Here is a 10,162-nt window from a genome sequence, read left to right as displayed (position 1 = left end):
TCTCTTTTTTTCTTCTTTGCTTTCCTTCCTCTCCCTTCGTTTTATTTTTCTCTCTCTCTCTTTCTTTCTTCGTCTCCTTTTACAACTATTTCTTCTCTTATGTCATGTTGTAAAAAAGGTCTTCAACCTTTAAATCTGGACAGTTGCAAGTATACGATATATCGACAGGCCATTTTCGATCGATTGTTGTCTCTCACGGCCAGACAGACAGACCTGCTACTTTGAGCCATTATTTGAGCTATCAGTGCACTAGATTTTGTCTTCATGGCCCTTGTAATTTCCAAAATATCGATAGTTGACACAGACGTACCTATTGGAGGGTTTCTCTTCAGTTTCTTGCTAACTGCCAATACACGAGGAGCATATCGCCGTTACTCCGTAATCGAAGCTCCAACTCTCATTAACTTCGATATAGCGAACACGTTCCCTCATTACGGCAATCATGGATCGCTCCTGCTCCACATATCATCATCCCTTAACACAGATGTGTGTGGATGTGTCTCTACAACTCTCTACACATTTAACACCACGCGAGCTCGATGGTGTCGGAATTAATCTTGTATCGGTGACAGTGTGACAACCGTTAAATGACGTGGAAGAAAATTACATTCTCATCATGCGACACCAGTGCTCGGCGGTTTAAAGCAGAAGCAGTTTCATTGTCCATTTCGCGTGAGCAGAAATTTAAAGCCAGACACAATTGGTCAGAAGAAGGTTCAAATCTTCACACATTCGAAATTAACTGGAATAGAACTACTAATTATGATGTAGTGTGACGCGTGGCGGCCATATTGGAAGAAAGTGATAATATGGGTAATTTTTTGTATATATTGCACTGAGAAATTTGTAAATTCATGCAGGTGTTGCGCAGTTTCTACCATGAAGGTCTTGTTTCAAAACTACGAGCCCTCGAAAACTGATATTATCATCCTATACATATACAGTCCCGTACTATAGATTTCTCGTTTGCGACTGACATCATCACTCATTGCGCCTTTTTCTCATTCTCTTCTGCTATGACTCTTTCTCTCTTTCTTTCTTTCTAACTCTCTTCCTTTGTGCCTGTCTTTCCCCTTTCTCTCTTTCTCTGTCTCTTCCTCTATTACTCCCCCTGGTCTCTTTTTCTTTCAAGCTCTATTCCTTTGTATCTGGCTCTTCCTCTTTCTCTCCTCTTTGTATCGCTTTCTTTCTAACTCTCTTCCTTTGTGTCTGTCTTCTTCTCTTTCTTTATCTTTCCTTTTGTCTTTTTCTGTAGATTTCTTCCTTTGTGCCTGTCTTTCCCCTTTCTCTCTTTCTCTGTCTCTTCCTCTATTACTCCCACTGGTCTCGTTTTCTTTCAAGCTCTCTTCCTCTGTATCTGACTCTTCCTCTTTCCCTCCTTCTTTGTCTCTTTCTATCCTCTTTGTCTCTCTTTCGTTCTCTCTTCCTTTGTGTCTGTCTTCTTCTCATTCCCGATCTCTCCTTTTGTCTTTTTCTGTAGATTTCTTCCTTTGTGTCTTACTATCAACTTTCTCTCATTCTTTGTCTCTTTCTCTATCCCTCCCTTTGTCCTTCTTTCTCTGCAGCTCTCATCCTTTGTGTCTCTTTCTATCCTTTTTCTCTTTTCTCTATACCTCCCTTTGTCTCTCTTTCTCTGTAGCTCTCTTCCTTTGTTGCTGTCTCTTTTTCTTCTTCTCTGTATCTATCTTTATGCCTTTATCTTTTGTCCTCTGTATTTGGGTATATTTGTTTCTTTCTATGTACCTCTCTCGATTGTTTCATCACAGTATCACTTTGTTTTCTCCCTCCGTTGTTTTGTCTTTACGTCTCTGTTTATTCACAATATATATATCGCGTGCGCGTGTGTGTATCCCTGTCTGATTTTCTGTAGCCGATGTACTATATAGATATTTTAACGAATATCTATATAACACCCTTAATGCATGTCTCTTTATTTATTTCTCTTTAACTTATTCTCCACTGCTGTGCCTCTCTCTTCTCCCTCTCTGTGAAGTTTCTGTCTTTTTTTTCTTCTCGTCTATCTTTATTCACTGAATCTCTTGCACCTTTCCGCCGTACTATCGCTTTACATTTCACCACACATTCTCACACATTTCTCTGCCTCATTCTCTCTCTGGATGTGGTGTTCTCTCGTAATACTTCTATCTTTCCGCCCATACCGTACGTAAGACACACATAAATTACAAATTCATGTACAGATTAAAGCATAAGGCCCATTTCAACACGAGGAAGACGAGATTAGGGACGGACGATTGTAAGAAAAACACGGAAACTAATGTAAAATAGGTTGAGTGCAAATGAAGGAAGGGCAGTATATTTCCATCCGGTAAAGATAACCACTTTACTTTCTCCTAACGTAATGTGCCCAATTAGGCATTTTATGTCCGAACTTTTGTGAGCACACGCACACATGCACGAGCACCCCCCAGGAGGGACAAAGGTGGTCACGATCCTCCTCTTCTTTATATTTGTAATTTTCTTCTTTCCCTTCCGTTGTATTTTCATTCTAGCTGTTGTAGTTTTAGCATATCTTTCTTCGTTATCACTTCCTCACTTGATTCCTTTTGCTACTTCTCCTCTTGTACGCTGTCTCACTTTCTTCTTTATTGTCTCTATTCCTTTCTATGTATCTTTATCTCTTTCCTTTCATTCCTTCGTTTCTTTATGTGACCTTCTTTTCCTCTCCGTGGTGCGTCTTGTACTTCTCTCTCTATCAAAGTCTTACTTCTTTAATTCACTTGCTTTCTCTCATTCCATACACTTGTTTCATATCTCCTCTTTATATCCTCACAAAAAAATACTTGCGAATTCTTGAATTGTCGCTGCCTTACATTCTGTACAGTGCATCTCCCTATTTCTTCCAGCCATCTGCTGAGATCTCCATATCTCTGTATCTCTCACAGTTTATATCCTTTGTGACTTGTTTGACGTACTACATCCTTTGTCAACAAATGGTTTCATTAGCCCTTCATGAACGCTTGTCTAATCCAAAACTTTTTCAAAAATTATTTTCCTTTCGAAAAACTACTATGATGTTTCAAATTCTGAGAAAATACATGTTTAGAATTCCTTCTAGAGCATTCATGTGAATTTTAGTGTGGTTTGCTTTTGCTGCCTTCCAAATGTGGTGCCACCATGGTCGTCCGGAGGAATCACAACCATCGCCTGAAAAATGAATGTCATACTAAAATTATATATTCCTCACATATAAATTTCATATCAGTCACATTATATTAGCTTAATCATTGTAAATGCTATATGGACATACCTAGGTAGATATGCAATATATGGACAAAAAGTACTTGTTTCAGAACCAAATTTGATTTTTTTTATTTTGAAGTTAAAATTTTGGGAGCGTCAGCACTTAGGCTATTTTGCTCCCGTCACATTATACGGGGGCCAGCCCCTTATCATTATAAATAACAACTCTAGCGTTGCATAACTAAAAATGTTAAAATGTTCTGACTTCTGTTAAAAGCTGAGGCCGTAAACGGGCACTCAGCACACACAAGGACAACAAACAGGACAAGACACACAAAATTATACTGGCCATAGTGCCAGTCGCCAGAGCCTCGTTAGTCTTTAGTCCAGGGTGCACTACGTGGAAGTGAGGTTGACTTTTGGGCGCCTACGTGGAAGGTCACCCCTTACACCCCTTGTTTCAGAACCAAATAGAATGAAAGTAGAAGAAGCCATTAATAGCCTTATGAATAATAAAGCGCCAGGGGAAGGACGTATTCAATCGAAATTAATAAAACAAGGTGTGTATATATATTAAGAGAACAAATATACATAGTGCAAGTATCGTAAGAGGAAGTAATGTCATCAGATTGAAATGTAGTAGTAATATGCCCGATCCACAAGAAAGAAAATAAAATGGAATTCAGAAACTACAGAGGAATATCTCTATTAAGCACAGCATACAAAGTGTTATCAAAGCTACTTGCAAAAAGACTGGAACCCTATGCAGGGGAGATCATAAGAGATTATCTATGTGGCTTTCATCAGAACAGATCCACTACAGATAATATGTTCACAGTCCGATGCCTTTTGGAGAAGTGTTACGAGTTCAGTATTAATGTACATCAACTTTTCGTAGATTACAAACAAGCATATGATACCATATTGTTGACTTGTAGGTAAAATATTAGAAGGTGTACTTGAAACGAAACATTACGGAGACAGGATGTTCTCGTCGGTTTGGAATGCAGACCTTACAAATTCCATTACTTGCCTCGTCCGTGGAAAGGTACCAGCCTGACAGACGGATATGAATCGACAGGTATTGGAATTTGTATAGCGAAGCAACCGAACCGATCTGAGAAGATCGGAAGGGAATTTCGTAATCAGTATTGGATTTGGTTTCGGTGAGTGAACATCAAGGAAGACAGCGCAGGTATGTACCTGGAGGACGGAGGCGTCTCTCCGAACATAGCATGGTCTGAGCCTTGTTACTAAACCTCTCGCTAGTACCTTTTCTTACTTACACCCCGGTAATAAAATAATGAAATAAGGGAAGGAGGAAACATGGTAGAGGTACGGGCCTTTTTTTTGTAACTTTTAGTTGTAGGTGCGAGTTCCTTATAGGAAATATGTGCTTCAAAACGCGGGTTAGGAATGCTAAGGAAAAATGAACACGAATTAGAGTTATCTTTAACGAGGACTCAACAGCTGGCGGAACAAACGGTTCCGATTTCACCGTCTCGTCCAGTCACCAGGGCAAGGTCGCGATACATACAGCAATTTTCCACTAACACTGCACATTCCACGGACTGTGTTGCCATTATTCCTTCCACCGTTGTCAAGAATACTGAAGTCATGGCATTGAACATACCAAATTTTATTCAACCGGAAAAGTTTTCAGGGGCAAAACCCTTAGAAGTTGATCAATTTTTCACAACTTTTGAAAATATGGCGGATGCATTAACTTGGACCCCTGCAAAAAGAAAAGATTTCTTGCCTTTATTCCTCACTGGAATCGCTTTAGATTTAATAACGGGAATAAAATCTCAACCAGATTATGCAAATAAGGAGTATCAAACGCTCAAAACAGAAATTACCAACACTTTTAGGGACATTGGTCAATCTCTCCTGGTTGAAGATTTCTTAAAGGAACAAGTCCAACAAATTCAGGAAACCCCGCAAGCTTACATTTTGCGTAAGCATGCCTTGATTCAGAAATATCTCCCCCAAGCATCCGTGGATCAGGTAATTTATTACATTGTGAGGGGACTGCGTACGCAGTACCTTCAGGTAGCTTCCGACAAGAATTTTAATTCGGTGAACGAACTTCTACGGTTCATCAACAACTTGCAAAGAAAGCAAACCCTTTTGGAAGAGCAAGCGTACAGAGAAGCTAGGGAATTAGCGGCGCTTAGATATACTCAAGGTCTAGTTGCATCAACAAATCAGATAGGATTGCAAAACATAGTAACCCAACCTCCCATAAAAGAACCTCAAACTAGCTCAAATAATCAACAAGAAATAAACAGTCAACTGCAAACAGAAAAAAACTTTGTAACACAAGATCAATTAAAAGATTTGGAAATTAAAATGAATGAACTCCAAATTAATCATTTTCAGAATGGTGCACAAACGTTCAGAAATAGATCACAGCCTACTAGAACTAATAATAGATTTCCTGCACGCCAAAGATATAACGGTAGGAATAGTTCACATTCCCAAAGAAGTAACAATTTTTATAGATCAAATAATTCAAACAATGGTTACCAACGTGGGAACAGGGGACGTTCAAATTGCCGTAGAGGAGGTTATAGGCCATTCCAGAGACAACACCCTCAACAAGCTCAGAGATGGCAACCCTGTCAAAACTGTTGCCCTCAACGTGAACAAAATACAGCCCAGCAATATAATCAACAAGTATATTACAATCAGACAGGTTCATCGGAACAACAATCACCTAATGCCTCTTTAAACTATTGAAACCCTATGAACGTGGGAACGGTCGTCAGGGGAAAAGTTCGCATACAGTTCCCATAATTAAACAGAATAATCTTAGTTTTCTAGAAGCAACAGTAAATAGGAAACCTTGTAAAGTACTTGTAGACATAGGTGCAAATTGTAGTATAATAAATGACAACTTGGTTCCAACAAATGCAAAAAGAATAAACATAAATTCAACCATAGCAGGAATAAGTGGAAATTCCATAACTGTCAGACAAATTGCCTTCATACGATTCCGAATCGGTGGGAAATTTTACTGTCACCCGTTCAGAATAGCTAATACAAAATTCCAGTATGCAATTTTGGGCACAGATTTTTTAAATCTACATAAAGCAAACATATCGTTAGGAGATAATACGATCTCATTGCAGAGATTAGGGTATTCACCAAAATGGCAATTTTCCAGTGACGAAAGCAAAGTACACACCATTCCTGATCAAATATTTCAAATGTTAGATTTAAATCAAAGTTCAACATTTGTAACAAAACATAAAATAACATTACAACCGAAATCCTCAACTTATGTAAAACTACGGCTAGAAAACATCCAGATTGGGACTAAATATAACACATTTGAACCGAATAAAGAATTGTTGGACTCATTAGATATTTTAGCACCTTATGCATTAGTTAATGAAGAAGAACCCCACATTTTGCTAACAAACACAAAAAATCATCCGTAGAAATCAACTGTATATCATTATGGCAAGTTTCGGAATACCAAAGAGACTTGTAAAGCTAGTAAAGATGACACTTTCTCAAACAAAAAATAAAGTTAGAATCGCACTAAAATCACAAGATTTTAGTGTTAATAGAGGGCTGAGGCAAGGTGACATACTTTCGACAATCCAATTCAATATATGCCTGGAACATGTAATCCGAAACATGGAAATAAACCCAGGAAGCACGTTACTGAATAGAACACTCCAATTTTTAGCATATGCAGACGACATAGATCTGATTAACAGAACCACAAGAGACCTTGTAGGAGGGTTCAGACAACCAGAAAGTGCAGGGAGAAAAGTTGGTTTAGAAATTAACCAAAGAAAGACCAAATATATGAAGGGCTCGGTGCAAGAAGGAGCTAACCTTCAAAAAGTTGTTTTCGAGATATTAGCATTTCAAAGTTTGAAAAAAATCCATAAATCTGAATTTTGTTTGTATTGTCGTATAGTTGATTTCAAAAGCATGTCTGAAGTTTCCAGTTTACATGGACACATTCAAATGTGGTACAATTATTGCAAAGATGATTAAATTAGTTTTTTTTCAGTTCATTGTTTCCCATTGTTGGTTAGATCCTTATTACATCACAATCTTCGGTGTCAGTTCCGTGGAATAGCAACAAACAGGAATGCATGACCATTATATTGTGAACAAAAAAATATACATAAGAATGAAAAATCAAAGTTAATTTTGTAGGGAGAGAAAGATGACATATAAGTTTAATTCACATGCAGTATCAGCCAAAATATTCTCAGCACTGACACCAAATAGTGGCATATGAATGCAGGTCGCACAAACTATTCTGAATTCAACTGATCCAGGCCCTCCTAATGTATCAGTCATCAAGTCCACCCAGAATTTCTGCATTCTCCTCGGCAGCTACTTCCGTCGGAACAAGGCTGAGATAAAAATTATGGTATATATATCCATTCCAACAGGGACATTATGTCTGAATATTTCCGGGCATCTATGGGAATCTGATCCTTGTACTTGCATGGCAAATCACTTAGGGGTACCTCTGGCAGTGGTAAAAAGGTAAAAAAAAGGTAAAGTGCTCCCCTGTGCATAGCACCACGCCATGAAGGCGTATAGGGGGTGCGGGGGTAACGCCCCACACTTTCTTGATCCGGTCGTGAGTGGGGGTGATGTGATCAGCATCACGCCCCTGACCGCCTTTACCCCCCAGGGTTTCCCCCAGGTACCCATGTTATTCGACGCTGGGTGGGCGCCGGGGCCGCTTCCATCGTTAGAAAAGTTCCCGGATTTGAACCGGCCGGGGATCGAACCCGGGACCTTTAGCATGGTAGTCAGACGCGTTACCGACTGAGCCACCGCGGACGGCCTCTTATCTTTAGGGTGCACCTAGCTCATACTGGCGCTTCTTTCTGGTATGAATAACTCTCATGCAGAATATGGCGAGTAGCGGATTCAATCATGAACACCGCAGCCTCTTTAAACTTGAGGGGCTCCTTACCATCTGTGGTTGTTTTCTTGGTAATTGATGCCACAAGTGGTGTGAGACCCTTGAAGTCGGTTTGCTGCATGCGTGTTACATGAAATTTCTTCTTTCTGTTTGCACTGCTGATCACATCTGCCGATTCATCTGTTGTATATTGTATATTATAGGAAAATGTGAATTACCTCCTGGAAGATTGTCCCTTTGTGTAGGAACGTTTCGTATTCTGAATTCTAATATTTTGCATGAGGTATGTGTTCGGTGTTGCATAATCAGCCAAGTCCTAGAATGTGTGAAAAATGAACTCTGCATCCCCCTTAATTTTGTTCCAGCATTTCTTTGGACAAGTACATGGCTCACCTATCTTCCTGGCTGGAACAACATCCTTTGTGTGTCCGGATGTGTACTGCTCCCCTTTATTTCTTCTTCTCTTACGTTTCACTCTCTCCCAGTTATCTTGGTCGCATCGTCTCTTTCTGGCTGGAGGACGTTTCACAGGAGATCGCTCTGTTGTCCTTGTGATGTGAAGGTCATTCTGAAATGGATCAGAGTAACACATTTATTTGAAAATGTAAAATAGCACGAAGCAATAACAGTCCAATCCACTCGACAAACAGAAATTTCCGAAACACATCACTTTTGCAAATGACAAAACAATTCTGATTATTTATCTTTACATTATTTCTACAATACCTTTCCTGTTGATCGACTGATTGATTTGTTGGTTTAAGTCTACTTTATGCACAGTAAGGCTAATCGGGACTGGACCTACAGTTTAAAATGGAATCCGAACCACTATGTGCCTCCACCGTGAATTGCACCCTGGACCCCTTGATTACAAGGCGACGACGCTACACTGCGCCATCCGGGAGGCCACCTTTCCTATTCTATACGATTTATCGCAATGTCCTTGATGGTACGTTGTCAGAATTTGTTATTATTAGGGAACCATGTACGTGTGTCATGTCGATTTCTTCGTGATTAATCATTTCAGCAATATGGTGCTAACCTACATTCATTATGTTATCAGCAGTTGTCATCAGAATAAGTTCATGATTTTACTGTACCAACTTGCAAGAGGCCTGACGAATGCATAGTGAGCTGATTTGCGCATTAACATGCACATCACGACGCACACTTACCAACCGATTTCACCGTGCCCATGTCTGAGACAATAAGGTGTTAACCGACATTTTCAAAAAATACCAAAAATAAAAACTTCTTTCTTACCTCAGAGTCGGTGCTTTCGCTGCTCGACACTCCACACACATAGTCTGGGTCATCAAAGCTGTTGTCACCGCACAGAGGGCCATTTTCCTCATCAGAATCACAAATATATGAGGAGGTGCTTTGCAGACCTTCCTCGTTATCCGACATTTTCTTCTGGCTTGACACCTTGTTGCACAGAACTTTCCGTTCGTACGTTCCTTTCGAAGAAGGGTACCGCGTGATTGCACGCGAATGTGACACAGCACCAGCACCACCTCTTGGTGAATGCAGCAGACGTTCATGCCGCACGTACTGCACGGTGTATCTCAATTTTGACAGAAGTGAGGGTTAGCTCCTTATTGCACCGAGACCTTCATATGCTTATGTCAAGGACTAGACAACCAGAAAATGAAATTCTTGTAATAGATGATCGCCAGTTTGAGATAGTGCCAGAATTTAAATAACTACGATCACGGAAAGAAATGAACAAGAAATAGAAATTACTAAAGTCATCATTAATATCAAGCAAACTGAAGATAAGGATGTATCAGATAATCATACGGCCAGTAGTACTTTACGGACATGACAAAGAAAGATGAGATGGTACTAAACACCTGGGAAAGAAAAGTTCTGAGGAAGATTTTTGAAGCTGTAATGCAGAATCCCAATTAAGAATAAATGCAGAACTAATGAGTCTATATGGAAAACCTGACTTAGTAACCGAAACTAAAATAAGACGGTTAAAGTGGCTCGGACACAGGATGGACGAGAACAGAGCGGCGAAGAAAGTTTTCTATGTGAGACCAGGGG

The 10,162-nt window shown here is 39.7% G+C and overlaps 1 pseudogene; it reads right to left on the bottom strand.

Annotated features, from left to right (window-relative positions):
• LOC145978146 (uncharacterized) overlaps positions 1–7,321 on the bottom strand; it is a 7,973-nt pseudogene extending 652 nt beyond the window's left edge.
• Between the last annotated feature and the right edge of the window lie 2,841 nt (positions 7,322–10,162).

The sequence above is a fragment of the Lepisma saccharinum genome, chromosome 24, assembly GCF_977018435.1.
Source record: "Lepisma saccharinum chromosome 24, izLepSacc3.1, whole genome shotgun sequence".
NCBI classification, from domain to species: Eukaryota; Metazoa; Arthropoda; class Insecta; order Zygentoma; family Lepismatidae; genus Lepisma; species Lepisma saccharinum.
The sequence above is the reverse complement of the archived record's forward strand: the minus strand, read 5'-3'. Positions and strand labels throughout refer to the sequence as shown.